This window comes from Podarcis erhardii (assembly GCF_964252035.2).
Source record: "Podarcis erhardii genome assembly, chromosome: 17".
Taxonomy (NCBI): Eukaryota; Metazoa; Chordata; class Lepidosauria; order Squamata; family Lacertidae; genus Podarcis; species Podarcis erhardii.
Genome location: NC_138515.1, coordinates 35,590,638 through 35,609,189, shown reverse-complemented (window position 1 = coordinate 35,609,189; position 18,552 = coordinate 35,590,638).

Below are 18,552 nucleotides of genomic sequence, written 5' to 3'. Positions count from 1 at the left end.
GTCCTGATGCCCTGAAGGAGGCCAGAGAGGAGCAGGCGGGGGCAGCGGGGCAGAGGCAATGTTGGCAGGCGACAAGCACAGAAGGTGGCGAGGGGCACGCACCTCGGGGTGTGGATCTGCCATGCTTCCCAGCTGTCCCCAGCCTGCCGCCTGAGGCAACTGCCTCACCATGCCTCATGGCTGGGCCAGCCCTGTCAGCTTCGCCCCAGGGCTTGTGCAGCAAGCTTGTTCAACTAACCAGGGTTTGCCGTAAGACGGGATTCATGGTTTGTACGACTAGCATTCTTGGAAGGTTAATCTGATCTCAGCAGGAGACCTCCGCTTGGCGTGTCATTACCTTCAGAGAGCTATGATACCCAGAGGGATCGTAAACCTGATCATTGTAGCTTTGTGAGGGGAATAGGGGCCTCTCAAGAGCTCTCAGTGCCCTCAGCAAACTACAGCCTTACTGGATTATTATTTAAAGTGGTATGGTCCTGCTCAAAATACGGTATATAATGAAAATGGGGCTAAAGAATGGCGATGAGGACAGCAGCACCTGAACTGATATCTGTTTATTTTCTAGACCGTCCACCCCAAAGATGTGCAAAGAAACAAATCCTGTACCCCCTGGCATTTTGAGGAGGCTGCCTTTTTGCTTTTAGGCCTGGGGAAGCATGTTCCCACTGAAGATGCCATTTAAACTTGGTTTAAAGTTGTAGTTCATTGTCTTGCTTAATCTTTGTATTTCCATTTTGGTCAAAAGGCAGCAAAGAAATAAACTATAATATAAAATCCAAATCAATTATATTTCCCATCCTTTGCCAACTAAATACCGAACTCCAAAGTCCAAAGAAGGAAGTTTTACAATGGATTCTCTCCACGTTCGGGTCTGTTTAGCAGTTCTGCAAAACTGCTGTGCTGCCGTCAGCTGGAAGCAGAATTAAATCAGGTTCCACACGACAGTCAATGTTGCAATCTTTCCTCATAATAATCCTTCAATGCATATCCCTATGGTAAAGCCAAAGGGGGCAATTGCTGTAGAATTTCAGCCCCATGCCAAGAGCCTATGTCTGTTTACTGATGTCTGGGCTGAATGATGGGGGTGGAGACGCTCTTTCAGGTATACTGGGCCAGGGCCATTTAGGACTTTAAAGGTCAGTACCTTTAAAGGTCAGAATTGTGCCTGGAAACTTACTGGGACCCAGCGAAGATCCTTTAGGACCAGTGTTATATGGTCCCGGTGGCCACTCCCAGTCATCAGTCTCGCTGCCACATTCTGGATTAGTTGTTGTTTCCGTTTCATGCCAGCACAGCTATGCTACAGGATGGGTGAATAAAGCTGGAGTGACCAGTTCTCTAACTAGTCTAGTTCAGAACCATGAGGACCTGGTTGAGGAGGGTCAAAGACTCACCAAAGGACATTGGGACTGAATGCCTGCTTTGTTGTTGTTGTTGTTGTTGTTGTTGTTGTTTAGTTGTTTAGTCGTGTCCCACTCTTCGTGACCCCCTGGACCTGAGCACGCCAGGCACTAATTATTCTAATTATTTGCCAATTGCAGTGAAACCCTCGCAGGGGTTATGTATTGGCACAAGCTCAACCATAGCCAATTTTCATGTCTGCCCTGAGTGTCAGTGTCAAGAGGTATAAATATGGGAGAGGAAGCCTTCACAGCATGGTATGCTGTTGTTGTATTTAGCCGTTTAGTCGTGTCCACCTCTTCGTGACCCCCTGGACCAGAGCACGCCAGGCACGTCTGTCTTCCACTGCCTCCCGCAGTTTGGTCAAACTCATACTGGTAGCTTCGAGAACACTGTCCAACCATCTCGTCCTCTGTCGTCCCATTCTGTCGCGCCCTCCATCTTTCCCAACATCAGGGTCTTTTCCAGGGAGTCTTCTCATGAGGTGGCCAAAGTATTGGAGCCTCAGCTTCAGGATCTGTCCTTCCAGTGAGCACTCTGGGCTGATTTCCTTCAGAATGGAGAGGTTGGATCTTCTTGCAGTCCATGGGACTCTCAAGAGTCTCCTCCAGCACCATAATTCAAAAGCATCCATTCTTCGGCCATCAGCCTTCTTTATGGTTTAAAGTAGAGGGCTCTCACGAAATGGGAGAAGGTTGTTGACCAATCATTGGTCAACATGTCTTTCAAATGTATTGCAAGGGTAGGGATAAAAGCTATTGGGTGAGAGTTTTTCACATACCCCAATTTCATTTTTTGTGGCCTTTTAAAAACCACACTCCAAACAGGGCTAGCCTGAAAGAAGATCGAGACCATGTTTGGACCTCCATGTGGATTGACACAGCTGAACTTGCAAGAAGCCACACTCTAACCGTCTTCCAATATTGGCCATCTTCTAATTGCATCATATTAAGAACAAACAGTTCCACATTTGCACAGAAACACTTCCCAGTGATGTGGTTATTTTTTAAAATAATGACTGCTGCTCCTTTTCTTAGCATTTTTCTCTGAGCCTAATCAAGTATATTCTTGCTGACAAATCTAGCGGGACAAATAGTAATTAAATAAACTGCAAGCCTCAGAAGATGGAGGGAAGGCAGAGAACCAGCTCTCAAGCTGGCTGTAACTGACATGCCAAAGGTGGCGGCTCCAGGGCACTGTAACATGAAGGCTACACAACCACGGGCTGCCAACTTTGATCTGGCAACGGCTCCTGTGTCTTAGTCACAGGCAAAATTCAGAAAAGCAGAAATTCAGCAGAACAAACGAAGCTTTTACTGAAATGCAGGTGCAATGATAGGGGACAATTTCCCCGGCTGAATTTCTATTTGCCAACAGCTGTTAAAAGCACAGTTGTAAAATTTAATGGTGCCAGTTACCTTTCCTAACAATTTAGCATGCCAGACCTTTTCTTGGCAGGATTGCAGCTCAGATGGAGGGAGCAGAATGATTCCGTTCTGTCTGGCTCATTTTGATCTCCGCACCTCCCCACTTTCTGCTATTATCACAACTCCATATTTTCCAGAGTTGAGTCACAACACTGAAAAGACGTTATGTTCCTATACCCTCAGAAGCCTGGCTTAGTCAAAATGATGGAAGGGTGTAGAGACTACTAGGGGAAGAAGAAGAAAACTCCCTAACGTTTGATAGATAAAAGAGGAATACTCTACCATAGTTGTAGCACCCATATTCTTACTCAAAAAACCACTGCTTCAGCACCTCTCTCTCTCTCTCTCTCTCTCTCTCTCTCTCTCTCTCTGCCCCCAAACTGGGGAAGCCTCATCTCCAAGTTCCATATATTGTACTAATGTTCTCTGCCGTGGTCTGTTCCTGGGCTGGTTTCCTTGCAAGGCAGGGAGACTAGTGGCATCTTAAGAAAGATGTTAAAATCATTCAATGGATTCCCTTGATGCAGATGACCTCACACATTTTATCCATAGGATACAGCCTGGGCAACTGGGCAATCCAGTTTTTTATATTGTATTTTTGTGTTGTGAACTGCCCTGAGATCTATGGATGACGGGCAGTACACAAATTTAAGAAATAAAATAAAGCCATCGCTACAATAGTGTGCCTCTCAGGAGATGAGCCCACTGTTCTTGTTCAAATTTAATCTAACACCACTTGTCTCCTCAAAAGAAAATCCTGTCAGGGTAGGGACCTGCCCCATCTTGCCGTGAAGAGCAGAGCTACACTAGGTATAGGAAAGGCTACCCACGGATTAGGCATTCCTTGGTCTACTGCGTTTTGGAATTTGCTTTGAAGTTTTTATTCAGAAAGCAAAAGAAACTCCTGGCTTCAGAACAAACTTGTTCTATTTGCATGGCACTTCTCTTGCTACTGAATCACTTGCTGAAAATGACCAGGTCGTCCTGCCAAGCATCTGGCCACTAATTTAAAAATAAAATAAAATAAAATCAAGATTGTGCATGTCATTGCTCCTGAAGAGGAGGTCTGTATGACCCTTTCATGATCAGAGCTAGATTTAGGTTTGATGAGGCCCTCAGCTCCTGAAGGTAATGGGGCCCTTTCTATGTCCAGCTGCCCTTTGTCAACAACAAATTGTCGCTGAATATATGCTATATGGTAATGTATGGACCTCATAGGTATCTCAAGCCATTTGCCCATGTTGCCCTGCAACCAGTCCATACAGAATGGAGGCACCCTATATATAGAAATGAGCAAACCAGTGATATTTTAGGGAGCAGGCTAGCAGGTGGGGCCCATTACTTACCATCATAGGAGCCAACACAACACGACACGACACGACACGACACAACACAACAGAACACAACACAACACAACACAACACAACACAACACACTGTTGCTGTATTTAGGTTTTATTTTATTTTATTTTTATATTATATTTTGGAAATGTACATTCATTTAATTGTTTTTGGGGGCCCCAAGAGAGTGGAGCCCTAAGCTAGAGCTTGTTCAGCTTATACGCAAATCCAGCGCTGTTCATGATGTTGGGAAGTGCAGAATTCAGCATCAGTGTAACGTCACCTAAGCAGCCTGGCCAGCCCACCTCAGCGTGTGACGTGGCAACTGAGTGGGATAAAACTGAATTGCCAAGAGTCCCTTTTAATAAAATCTGCTGCAGTAAAAACAAAACTGCCAGCTTGCTACATAATATACGGTTGTAAGGGCAAGGAGGTCTTCATTAGCTAAATCAGCCATTTTTTTCTGCTGCAAAGGAAAACACTTAGCAGATTGCGCATAATCATTTGACTATGGATAATGGCAAAACAAAATAGGCTGTGAAATGGCCAGGTAATGATCGATCCATTTAATCCTTATTTTCACTTCGGACCCCCAAATGCCTTGCTTTTAGAGAGTTAAATGGTAAGAATCATCAATTGTCAGAGGATCACAATCCCTCTTCTTCTACAAGGCTTGTTGTGCTGAAAGTATCTATTTATTGGGATAAGGCAGTGGTAACCAACCTTTTTGGACTAGTGGGCACATTTTGAATTTTGGGAGAGTGCTGTGGTGCCAGGCACAAAATGGCTGCCGTAGAGGAGGCATAACAAGGATGACTTCAGTCAGGTGTAGCATTACACAAAATGGCTGTCATGTGAAAAGTGATTTAACACAAAAATGAAGAAACAACTATCCATGACAACCATATGCTCACAATTGGAAGTCAGGTATGTCCTCCTAGTCCTGATTATTGAGAGAGATGCTTGCTACTGTTGCTGTCTAATAATAGGGAGCATTCCTCAGTACCAAGAAAAAAAATATGGACTGTATTTTGATCTGCTACTCCTATTTTATCCCAACTGTGCAGATTTTTAAACAATTGTAGTCAATCTAACTATGCTCTCTGTCAACACAGTGCGTCTTGTGGATAACCCTCTTCTGCCTTCCTGTTGTTCAATCTTATCCCAACTGTTTGAATCGAAACAAGCAGAAATCAAGGTGGTTCTGAATGCCAGGCTGCTCTGAAAAAAACTAAGACAAGGGTTAGCACTTGGGAATCTCTCACAACCATGCAAAGCATGTTGAGGAAAACACTGTTCTGCGCCACCCAAATCTCTGAGTGGCACAAGATTCCGGAGGTTCCAGGTGTTTACCCAGGGTTCGTTAACTTTTGGAAATGAGGCACAGCAGAGACTGTGGTGTCTTTAAGATATATGGTTTATTTACACATATATGCAGCCTGAGTCTCCGATGGATTGATTCACAGCGTCAACACAACCCCAAAGGGTCTTGCTTCTCCCTCAGCCTTGAATTCAAGCAGAGATCCAGCATGGCGCTCTCTCTCTCTCTCTCTCTCTCTCTGCTTGCTGCTTTTCCCCTAGTTCACATCGCAGCCCCAAAACTCTAATACAAACCCTGGTTTTGTCCTTCTAACGATGGCCCATCCATTTGCCATTTAGCATAGACCCGCTTTTCTTTGTTCTCTTAATGGCTCATCACCCAGGCAATCACCTCAATCTGACCTGGCTTTATATTTTAACATTTGCTGGATCCAGGGATTAGAGGGGTCTGGCACCCATACATGATTAGATTTAAGAATTAAGACCCCCAAACTCATAACAATACAAAGCAAGCTGGAAAATATGCCCTGCTGTCACAAAGATGGAGAGAGAGAGAGAGAGAGGGATGCTTAGAAGAGACCTGGAGGCCAGATTGGAGAGCATCTTCAACTTAAAGGGTGTTACCTGTGGCACGCAGGTATGGTGGAAGCTTCCCAAAATTAGCATTCATAATTCATTTTTGTTTGTTTTTATCGTAAGAACAGCCCTGCCGGATCAAGTCGGTAACCCATCTAGTCCCGCATCCTTTGCCTATAGGTTTGCCTGCAGGGCTGTTCTTATGATAAAAAAAACACAAAAATGAATTATGAATGCTAGTTTTGGGAAGCTTCCACCATACCAGCATAGGCAAACCTATTCAATTATCATCATGGGAGAAATTATGGAAGGAGAATTGCAGATTTACAGCTTGGGAGGCAATAAAGGAAAATTTGTTAAAGATGTTTTACAGATGGTATGTAACACCAAGCAAAATATTTAAAATGTATAAAACAAAATCTAAATTGTGTTGGAGGGGCAATCAAGCAGAGGGACGCTACTACATACATGGCGGACCTCTGATAAAATTAAGAGCTTCTGGGATTTGGTATATGAAGAGTTGAAGAAAATATTTAAACAAATGTTTGTAAAAAAAACACACACCAAAAAACAGAACATTTTCTATTGGGAATATTAGATTCAGATATTGCTAGGGAAAACACAAAAAGATTCCTGTAATATCGGCAGCGAGAATCCTAATTGCCAAAAAATGGAAAAACGAGAAAAGCACCAACAAAAAAAGAATGGCAAGAGAAAATATTTGATTACCTTGAGTTGGCTAGAATGACAGATGCTGTCAGGGGTTCAGGAGCAGAGACACAGGAGAGGGAGCAAATGGAGAGCGAGGGGGAGGAATCCGAGGGGGGTGTAGGCAGTGACAGTGGTCAGAGGGATTCCACGAGTCTCTCCAGCGAATCGGAAGATTCACAGAAGGGAGCGCCGATGGCCAGGGCGAGGGGGGTGCCAAGGGGGAAACCCCAGAAGGAAGGGGCCAGCGGGGACTCCCTGAGCAGCAGTTGGAAATCAGGACCAGCTTCCCCACCAGAACGCAGAAGGGGGGAGGAGTCCCAGGAATCGGGACCAGTGTTCTCACCACCAGCGAGAGGAGATGAGTCAGGATTGACCACGCCCACATCGGAGAGCGGGGAAACGGTCAGGAGGAAGGTTACCGGCTGGGCGCGCGTGCCAAGTTCAAATGTACAGGCGAGCGGCACAGCAGGTAGCCCGGATAGGGAGCCAGGTCCTAAAGCCCGCTGGAAGGAAGGGCAAGACTCAGGGGGGTCAGCGTCAGAAGAGTCCAGGAAGGAGGAAACCCCAGGGGGCAGAAGGACCCAGAGGAGGAAGGAACAGCGCAGGAGGTGGAGCCGGGCTAGGATCTTAAACTGGTGCGGAAGGGGTAGTGATTCAGAGGGGACTTCGCCGATCTAAAGTCAAGACGTAGGGCTGCACGCTCTGGGGTTTGAAATGGAAACTAAACTTCAATAAAGACTTTTGTACATTACATCAACCGGGCATTGGTCCTCTGTGAGCTGGGACCTAGAGGCAGCTCTGACAGTAAGTCCCCTCTCCTGTTTTTTTTAAAAAACCTCGCAACGTGAGGGAACGCAGCGAGGGGCGAAGATTGGTGCTTCGCGAGCTCACGAAAAGGAGGCAAAATGACTACCGAAGAACAAATAGCAAGCCTGCGGAATGCAGTAACACAACTTAACGCAGAAATTTTGGCATCCAGAAAGAAGGAAGCGGAAGCAGCTGCTGTCTGCCAGGATCTGCGAGCCAGGTTAGAAACGTTGACTACACAGGGGCTACCGGGACCCAGACCAGAGGGGATTGGGCTGGGGAAGAGAGGAGGGAGCCTTGTGTCTCATTTCGATGGGAATCTGCAGCAGTATCCTAACTTCAGAGCAGACGTGGTTTATGCGCTAAAGTTGCTGGAGAAGGACTTTAGAGATGAGGAGGAGAAAGTAGGCTTCATAGTAAGTCATCTCCATGGAGAAGCTAAAGCATGGTTGCGCAATCTCTGGAGAGATAAGGATCCAGCCCTCCGGAATGCGGATGCCTTCATTAAAGCGATGGATGCGTGTTTTTTGTCAGAAATTGATGTAGATATCGCCAGGAAAGAGGTTCATGGACTGAGACAAGGCAGAGCCACTGTGAGACAATATCACTCCCGCTTTTTTGCATTGGTCAACGCGCTGGGGTGGGAGAAAGAGTCAGCTGCCGTCAGGGACCTGTTCTGGGAGGGGCTGAACGGAGCTGTGAAAGACGAAATTGCAAGGGGGGAGAGACCCCAGACCACCAAAGATGTGGTGCAGAGGGCGCTAACGATTGGGGTGTGCCTGGAAGAACGTCCTTGGAGCAAGGAGGAAGGGCGTTGGGGACGCACGCCAGCAAGAGCACCGCCCTCCTTTCCCAGGGAAACAGTGCGCGCTCAATCCACGCCTCCGCTGGGAGGGGGAGAGGAGCCGATGGAGATAGGTGGTGCTAAGGCTCAGTCAGCAACTGGAGCCCTGACGCCGGGAGCAGTCAAAACGAAGCCTCCTAGAGGGAACAGGAAATGTTACATCTGCGACAGTGCTCAGCAAATGGCGAAAGAGTGTCCCTGGAGGATTCACAAGCATACTGCAGCCTCAGCAACAGTAACAGAATCAGTTCAGCAGAGTGCATCGCAGCAGGGAAATGAGATGGTCTGGCTGGAATCGGAGGCACTGGGGCCCAGCCAGACGAGTCAGTGAAGCAGTCCCCAGGGATCTTACAGCCCACAGACCCCCTCCCACCCAAACCAGTGGTGCAGCTCACCGCATCCCTCCAGCTTCCCAATGGGCTCACCATGGAAGTCCCTATTACCATTGACTCTGGCAGCAATGCAGACTTTATCGGAGTGGATTTTCTCAAGCAACACAACGTGGCGCTCCTACCGGCCACGATGCCCCTGAACGTAGTCACGGTGGACGGCAGAGAGCTACTGGGAGGGCAAGTGCTGCAGCAGACACCTCCAATGGTGATGCGAATTGGAAATCACCGCGAAATCATCAGCTTCAACGTCACCCACCTGTCAGACACGCCCATAGTGTTGGGCATGAGTTGGCTGGACAGGCACAGCCCGGCATTAGCATGGTACCAGCGTCAACTGACCTTCGGCTCCTCCTACTGCGCAGAACACTGCATCCTCGCTAACCCGGAAGAGGAGGGGCACGAGGATGGACCACAGCTGAACTTAGGCGTGTTGCAAGCAGTACCCAACAAGTACAAAGAGTTTTTGGAGGTTTTCTGCGAGAAGGAAGCGGACAAGCTGCCTCCCCACAGACCCTACGACTGCAAAATTGACCTCCTGCCGAGGGCGACGCTGCCGACGGGGAAACTGTATTCCATGTCTGAGGATGAACTGCAGGAACTCAGGGAGTTCATAGATCACAACTTGAAGCGGGGATTCATCCGAGAATCCAAAGCAGTGGGGGGCAGTCCCGTGTTTTTTGTGAAGAAGCGGGACACGCCCCAAAAGAGGCTGGTGGTTGATTACAGAATCTTGAACTCGAAAACCAAGCCCTCAGCCTTCCCCATGCCCAAGAGCGACGACCTGCTGGCGACGGTGAGGAAGGGTCGCATCTTTACTAAATTGGATCTGCGCGGAGCATACAATCTCATACGCGTGCGGGAAGGTGACAAGTGGAAAACGGCCATGTTTACGCCGCTAGGCACCTATGAATATAGAGTTATGCCTTTTGGATTGCAGAATGGTTCCCACTGTTTTCAGGCCTTCATGCACCACGTCTTGGCGGGTCTCCTCTACAAGAAGTGCGTCTGCTTCCTGGACGACATCCTGATCTTCTCGGAGTCGCAGGAGGCTCACGAGAGAGATGTCAAGGAAGTCCTGCAGCGGCTGAAGGACCACAGGCTTTACGCCAAGCTGGAGAAGTGCCAGTTCGACAAGACGGAGGTGGATTTCCTGGGATACAAGCTGTCCGACAAGGGACTCGCCATGGACAGCGCCAAGGTCCATTCGGTGCTGGACAGGAAAAGCCCGCGCAATCGGAAGGAGGTCCAGAGGTTTGTCGGCTTTGCCAACTTTTATCGCAAATTCATCAAGGGTTTCGCTATGCAGACGGCGGCCATCACCGACACCCTCAGTTCCAAGAAGAAGAAGTTCATCTGGACTGAGCAGGCGGAGCTGTCCTTTCAGAAGCTCAAGCGTCTCTTCGCGTCCGAAGAACAACTACTGCATGTGAACCCCAGCAGGCCCATGAGGGTGGAGACGGACGCCTCGGACAGAGCCGTGGGGGCCGTCCTGTTGCAGCAAGACCACCAGGGGGACTGGAGGCCGTGCGCTTTCTACTCCAGGAAACTCAGCAAGTCGGAACAGAACTACACCATCTGGGACAGGGAGTTGCTGGCCATTCATGCAGCCTTCAAGGCGTGGTGGCACTTCCTCATCGGAGCCAAACACACGGTGCAGGTTCGCACGGACCATAAGAACTTGGAGTACTGGCGCACGGCGAGGTTCCTGAACCAGAGGCACATCCGCTGGGCGGAGTTCTTTGCAGATTTTGACTTCAGGATAGAATACATCCCGGGAGACAGCAACATCATGGCGGATGCGCTATCCAGGAAACCGCAGTATCTCGAGGAAGAGGCACCGGCGGCGGCCAAGCACATTTTCGCACCGGAAGCGTGGGCATGCGCCTCAGCCACGGTGGACCTGGACGCGGTACGTCGCGCGCTGCAGACGGACTCCTTCGCTCGAGCCAAGATGGAGGAGGTGCGCAGCGGCACGGCGAGGGGCGATGAGTTCCAGATACGCGACGGACTGCTCATCCGCAAAGGGGCCCTCTACGTGCCGGTTGCACGACGCGCCCAGTTGCACGACGCCAAGGGGGAAACCCCAGAAGGAAGGGGCCAGCGGGGACTCCCTGAGCAGCAGTTGGAAATCAGGACCAGCTTCCCCACCAGAACGCAGAAGGGGGGAGGAGTCCCAGGAATCGGGACCAGTGTTCTCACCACCAGCGAGAGGAGATGAGTCAGGACGCGCCCAGCGCTGGGCACTTCGGCAAAGAGAAGACGGTGGAATTAGTAGCCAGAGACTTTTGGTGGCCCAAGATGCGGGGGGAAGTCGCGGATTACGTCAATAGGTGCGACACCTGCCAAAGGGCCAAGCCGGTACACAGAAAGATTCGGAAAGATCGGAAAAGATTCACAGAAGGGAGCGCCGATGGCCAGGGCGAGGGGGGTGCCAAGGGGGAAACCCCAGAAGGAAGGGGCCAGCGGGGACTCCCTGAGCAGCAGTTGGAAATCAGGACCAGCTTCCCCACCAGAGCGCAGTGGGGGGGAGGAGTCCCAGGAATCGGGACCAGTGTTCTCACCACCAGCGAGAGGAGATGAGTCAGGATTGACCACGCCCACATCGGAGAGCGGGGAAACAGTCAGGAGGAAGGTTACCGGCTGGGCGCGCGCGCCAAGTTCAAATGTACAGGCGAGCGGCACAGCAGGCAGCCCGGATAGGGAGCCAGGTCCTAAAGCCCGCCGGAAGGAAGGGCAAGACTCAGGGGGGTCAGCGTCAGAAGAGTCCAGGAGGGAGGAAACCCCAGGGGGCAGAAGGACCCAGAGGAGGAAGGAACAGCGCAGGAGGTGGAGCCGGGCTAGGATCTTAAACTGGTGCGGAAGGGGTAGTGATTCAGAGGGGACTTCGCCGATCTAAAGTCAAGACGTAGGGCTGCACGCTCTGGGGTTTGAAATGGAAACTAAACTTCAATAAAGACTTTTGTACATTACATCAACCGGGCGTTGGTCCTCTGTGAGCTGGGACCTAGAGGCAGCTCTGACAGATGCAATTAGGGGTCAGCCTAAACAAAAATTTCTAAAGGAATGGGGAAAATATAGAGATTATCTTAAAAAGCAGTACCCTCAAATTAATACCTGGACTTGTTTTGATTAACTTTTGCAAAACAAATTAAGGTGTAAAAGTCTAAAATAGAAAGAAAAGTAGGAAAAAAGAAAATGAGAAGGAAACAGTTTATTAAATATGAAAGTAGACCAACATTGAGGATGAAGGAAGTCAGTTGGAAGAAAACAAGAAGTGAAATATGGTTATATGTTTATTATTTGTTTAGTATTTGTATCTATATTCATACTTGTATATTCTTTTTAAGTTTATTCTTTTAGTGTCATGTGTGTTTGTGATGCAACAATTATATTTATTTATATATATGGTATCTATCTATGGCAAGATCTATCTATCATCCAGCACCCTGTTCTTACACTGGCCAAGCAGATGAAATAACAGAATCATAGAATTCTAGTGTTGGAAAGGACCCCCTGGGTCACCTAGTCCAACCCCCTGCAATGTAGGAATCTCAGCTAAAGCATCCAGGGAGCCAGGGTGGGGTAGTGGTTAGAGCGGTAGTCTCGTAATCTGGGGAACCGGGTTCGCTTCCCTGCTCCTCCACATGCAGCTGCTGGGTGATCTTGGGCCAGTCACACTTCTTGAAGTGTCTCAGCCCCACTCACCTCACAGAGTGTTTGTTGTGGGGGAGGAAGGGAAAGGAGATTGTTAGCCGCTTTGAGACTCCTTAGGGTAGTGATAAAGCGGGATATCAAATCCAAACTCTTCTTCTTTTTCTTCATCCATGACAGATGCCTGAGAGAACCCTTAAGCAGGATTTGAGCACAAGAGAAATCTCCCATCCTGTGGCTCCCAGAGATGCACATCCATTTCCATGCTCCTTTTAGAATGGGAGATTAAAAGCAAACAAACAATTTGTAATTTGGTTTGTAATTAAATCAAAGAAGCTGCCAGCAGCAAGGTATGTTGGTTAAGAGAAAGAAATATGATTCCGTGTTATCTGGGGATCCTTAACCTTGTCTGCTTTGGGTCACTTGGCAAATGAACTTCTAAACTGCAAAAGCTTAAAAACCGGATTGGAACTGCTTGGAGCCGCTTGAAAGCAGCAGCAGCACGAACAAGCGGAAGCCTCTCCAGGATTGCCTGGCAACAGGGAGGTTGGGAACATGCACTTCAGATTGGTGTCCCAGCCCTTTCTGAACAGGAGGCCGTAAATATGACAAGAGAAGAGAGAGCTTCTCTCTGCCTGAGGCAAAAGCTCAGCCCATCTGCAGGTAAAGTTCAGATTTCAAACAGCGGGAAAGAGAAGAGAGAGGCAGCAAGAGGAGCCGCAAAACAGGTTCAGGAATGCCAACGCCCCTGGTTTCTCTAGCACAGGGATTCCCAAACGGTGGTCCATGGACCACTAGTGGTCTCTGTGAGCATCATTCAGGTGGCCCACAGCGTGTCTGTAGATTTCTGGTTGAAGATGGGAGACGGCACATCCAGAGCACTGAATTTTCATATTGATTTTTAAGTGTATTTTATCATTTCTTGTACAGTATCCTATTGCATTACAGTTTGAATCCTGTGGAATTACGACTGGTACAGCAAACAGGAAAATCATTAAGTGGTCTGCTGAGTTGCTTCTAATTAGAGACGTTTAAGCCCCATTTCCTGACTATAATTTTTTAAGCATGGCAGATGCAGAGTCTGTTGTCACCAACATCTCCCTAAATCTCTGCCTGCTTCCTTTCTAAGGGCCAGAGAGGAGCCCGTCTGCAGGAACTAGCAAGCCAGTTTGTTGGCAGGAACGACCTGCTGTGAGCTGATTAAAATGAGAGGGGAAATGACGGCAGTGAGAGAAGCAGCCCAGGGGGGCAGCTCAGACAACCGTGTGCAACCACTGATACCCCAAAAGTTGTCATAAAGGCAGCGGCGTAGCGTGGGTTATCAGCACCCGGGGCAAGGCAAGTAATTTGCGCCCCCCAACCCGGGGCAAGGCAAATAATTTGCGCCCCCTAACCCGGGGCAAGGCAAGTACAGTAATTTACTCTCCCAAGCAGCAGCAGCAGCGAGGCTTCTCTCCTTAATTGATTCCCCCTCCACACCGCGTCGTTTCCTGGCTGCTCCCCCCCCCCTTCCCCTCTCTCTCCTCCTCGCTCTGCTTGCCTTGCCCTGCCCTGCCTGAGGGCACCCTGAGGAGACTCCGCTCTCCTTTTTGACCAGGCGAGGTGGGAAAAAGGGGGGAAAGTCTCTTCCCGCCCCCTCGCCAGACTCCCTGCTCCGCTCGGCTCACTACCCAGGCGGCCAGTGGAAAGAGAGACGCAATTACCTCTCCCTCCGCTTCGCCAAGCTGTCAAAGCCCGGCAGCAGCGGCAACGGCAGCAGCAGGCGCAGCCAGACCCCCGCGAGCCAGCCAGCCCGCCCGCCCGCCCGGCTTCCTCTCCTTTTTTTGCCAGCGGCAGAAGGCTTTGCTCTCCCTCTTCTGCGACCTCCTCGCCAAGCCGAGCGAGCGCGGGCTCCCTAACCAGTGGATTTTAGTAGGGGCAGAGAGCTGCTAGTGCGAGTGCGCCCCTGCCCAAGTTGCGCCCGGTGCGGCCGGCACCCCTGGCACCCCCCACGCTACGCCACTGCATAAAGGGCAGTGCCGGATTTATGTATAAGCTAAACAAGCTGTAACTTAGGGCCCCACTCTCTTGGGGGGCCCAAAAAAATTAAAGGAAAAGAAACTGGATGTACATTTCCAAAATAAAAAATAAAAAACAAATAAAATAGAAAACATTTCTAGCCTCATCAAACCTAAATCCGGCCCTTGTAAGGGGACAGGCTTTGCTGCCCCTTGTTTGATGCACCCCGCGCCCAGTGGTAGTGAGACAGCCACTACTAACAAGCCCATCCAGGGCTTTTTTTCTGGGGGGACGCAGGGGTACGCACACCCCTAAACATTTTGTGAATCTAAGTTTGACCTCATTGAGGGGCAGTATTTCAATATGAGTAGGAAAATGAGAGTACCCTTAAACATTCTTTTTAGGGAGAAAAAACCACTGAGCCCAGCCATTTTCACTACTAAAATATTGTGGCGGTTGGTATTTTGATATCTGGTCTTTCCCAGCCTCAGGACCAGATTAAGCAAACGTGAGGCTTCTGCAATTATCCCTGCTTTCAAGATCACCAAAACATACCCATCAAATCAGTGAATAAAACAGGTATACTTCTCTTTGTTGAGATGATATCGTGGGAAGCCGGTGAACGTCCTCTTGCAGCATTGCATTCTCACATATGTTTATAGTAACAACCACTGGGAGGAACAAATCAAAACTCATTTTGGATCAGACTTAATTTGATTGTAACTGTTGGTGCACCTATGTAACAACAACAACAACTGGATTTTTCTTTCCCGTCCTTCATCATGGGGTCACAGGTCAGGTTACAAGAATTTAAAAATATTAAAATATTAGAACAGGGTGGTTCAAAAAATATGTACCTCAGGTGTCAAAGGGAAGGATAAAGAGGTGCATGTTCAGCACTTGATGAAACTACACCATAAAACAGTTAAATTAGAACAAATGTTTCATCTGTGCCCTTGGTGGCCAGAGTCAACAGCTGTGGGCTGGACATCAGTCAGTTCTAGCACAGAGGGTGACGCTGAAATACTAGCTAGGCGAAAAGGCCTCAGGGAGATGGCTACAATGGACGCCTCCCTACCCAAAAATATGTACCATGTGTGATCATGGTAAAACAGGACCTTTGCTGCCTGTGAGATTACAGAGTATCAGATAACAGAAGATGGAAAACAAAGCAGAAAAAAGATAACAAGAAGCCTGCAGTCATTGGAAGCCTTTGGAGTCTACCAATTTGGGTCAACAGAAAAACAATAACTGCCTGAGGGTCCCTCTTACCAGCAAGTCTCCATACACCAGATTCATGGCTTAGTACTGTGATGGGATAACCTCTGGCTCCCAGTCAGCTGAAGTGTCCAGACCAACAGTGAGTTTTCCATTGTTGGCGGAGTGAGACGCAGCTGCTCAAACCCACTTCCTTGCCTTGGGACAACACCCAGAACTAGGGGTCTTCACAATCCCACCTGATACATTGGGACTTGCTGGTCTACTCTATTCATGCCTGGGGTCTACTGTATTCCTAATAATACAGTGGTTGTTGTTGTTTAGTCGTGTCCGACTCTTCGTGACCCCATGGACCAGAGCACGCCAGGCACTCCTGTCTTCAATACAGTGGTACCTCGGGTTAAGAACTTAATTCGTTCTGGAGGTCCGTTCTTAACCTGAAACTGTTCTTAACCTGAAGCACCACTTTAGCTAACGGGGCCTCCTGATGCCGCCACGCCGCCGGAGCACGATTTCTGTTCTCCTCCTGAAGCAAAGTTCTTACCCCGAGGTACTATTTCTGGGTTAGTGGAGTCTGTAACCTGAAGCGTCTGTAACCTGAAGCGTCTGTAACCCGAGGTACCACTGTACAACTTACCATTTACACAATGCTTTTTAAGGGTTCAAAGCCTTAAACATACATTATCTCATAATCTGTAGCAAACCAGAAAACTCTTCCTTCAGATATTGCCTCTGCTCTAAACTCAAGTCACTTTCTCTCGCCCTCACCGCCTCCATCAATAATGACCGTGAGCTACTTTGCAAGACTGTTGCAGCACAGTCTCATAATTGCTACATAGTAGTGGCATTATGGAACTGATCAGGGTAGGACTATCACATTGTTGTTGTTGTTGTTGTTGTTGTTGTTGTTGTTGTGTTGGGAGCCACCCAGAGTGGCTGGGGAAACCCAGCCAGATGGGCTGGGTATAAATAATAAATTAATATTATCATTATTATCCTCAAAGCTGCCTCACCCCTCATGGTTACTGGCAGTGCAGGTAAGCAAGGCCCTTCTGCTCCATTCTGTCCCACTACTGCAACTGCACACAATTTCATTGAAACTCTATTATTTATTTCCAGGCTTCCGAAAACGTGCATTCCTCCCTCCTAATTGTTTTTGTTGCAATCACAAAATCAGCTGTAACATTGAAACAAGAAGGCAAAAATTATCTTTAGCAATTTGATTAGCCAAAGAAATTTGGGTCTTTCTCCTATGAATCAACAATATCCCTCTAGTGACAGATTGGTTATAAGAATTTAAGGTCTCAAATACATAACTTAAATGTACAAGGCAAACACATACATAAATATATACACCACATGTCTGAAACAGTACAGGAGGACAGTCCTGAAACCATTTTGAATCTCCCAAACTGACCAAATGTTTCTCTGCAAGGAGGGAGGAAATGAAAAAACCTCCCCATTGTCTCTGTGCTCACCGAGTCCTGCCTTAAGGGCACATTTAAGATATGAATAGGGTGAGCCTGTGACCTGGATTCAGGAATTAAGTATAGTGGTACCTCAGGTTACATATGCTTCAGGTTACAGACTCCGCTAACCCAGAAATAGTACCTCGGGTTAAAAACTTTGCTTCATGATGAGAAGAGAAATCGTGCTCTGGTGGCGCGGCAGCAGCGGGAGGCACCATTAGTTAAAGTGGTGCTTCAGGTTAAGAACAGTTTCAGATTAAGAACGGACCTCCGGAACAAATTAAGTTCTTAACCCGAGGTACCACTGTAATTATAATAACAAAAGAGTGGCCAAAACCTAGATAATGCAGTCAGGCAACCTGGCAGACACTCAGGATTCTGTTTTAGACCACCCCCTGTGATGTATTTCTGCTGGAGACCACCTCTTTCTGTGACGTAGGTATGATGTATGGAGGGGTGGTCTGGAGCTCCAGGGCAGGGAATTTAAAATGTCTATATAAGGGTGGGCACACCTTTGTTCGGGGTCCTCCTCCTTTCCTGCGTGTGAGGGGAGCACCCTGTTGCAACAGTTCTAATAAAGATCAGGCTTACGAGCTGCTTTGCTTCTCAATATTCTCTGGTTGGCCTCTGTTAGTTTCTCCTACTGATGGGGAACCCACTTAAGGACTCTATACGGCTCTTGGATACCCCATAAAGGAAAAAGGGCAGATTTTGTTTACAACAGTCATCTGACCCAAGCTCCTAAAATGCAGGAATCTTTTTGCACAATGTGGGAGCACAATTTCTGTTCTCATCCTGAGGCAAAGTTCTGAACCCAAGGCACTATTTCTGGATTAGCGGAGTCTGTAACCTGAAGCGTCTCAAACCTGAAGCGTCTGTAACCAGAGGTACCACTGTACTCTACTGTCTGAGCATGTGACTTCAGAAAGTGACTATCCCTGCAATAGCTATTGATTATTCTGCCACAGTGGCGTAGCGTGGGGGGTGCAGGGGGGCCCGGCTGCACCGGGCGCAACATCTGGGGGGTAGGGTTAGGGGACGCAAATCCACGGGTTAGGGGGCGCAAATCCACGGGTTAGGGGGCGCAAATCCACGGGTTAGGGGCGCAAATTACTTGCCTTGCCCCGGGTGCTGACAACCCACGCTACGCCACTGTTCTGCCACCTATGGTAGGAAAACAAAACAACTGCTTCTTCTATACAATCTGAATCTCCCCACCCCACCCACATGTGGGAAAATGACTGCTGGTGCCTGGTGTGTGTGTTGCATCGTTATTTTAATAAATCCCAGCTCAAGGCTATGATTACAGTGGCACATTCATCATAACATCACACAGAGAGAGAGACATCGTTCCAGGAATGGTCTCACTTTATTTTCATGCGCTATTAGCACTCAGAT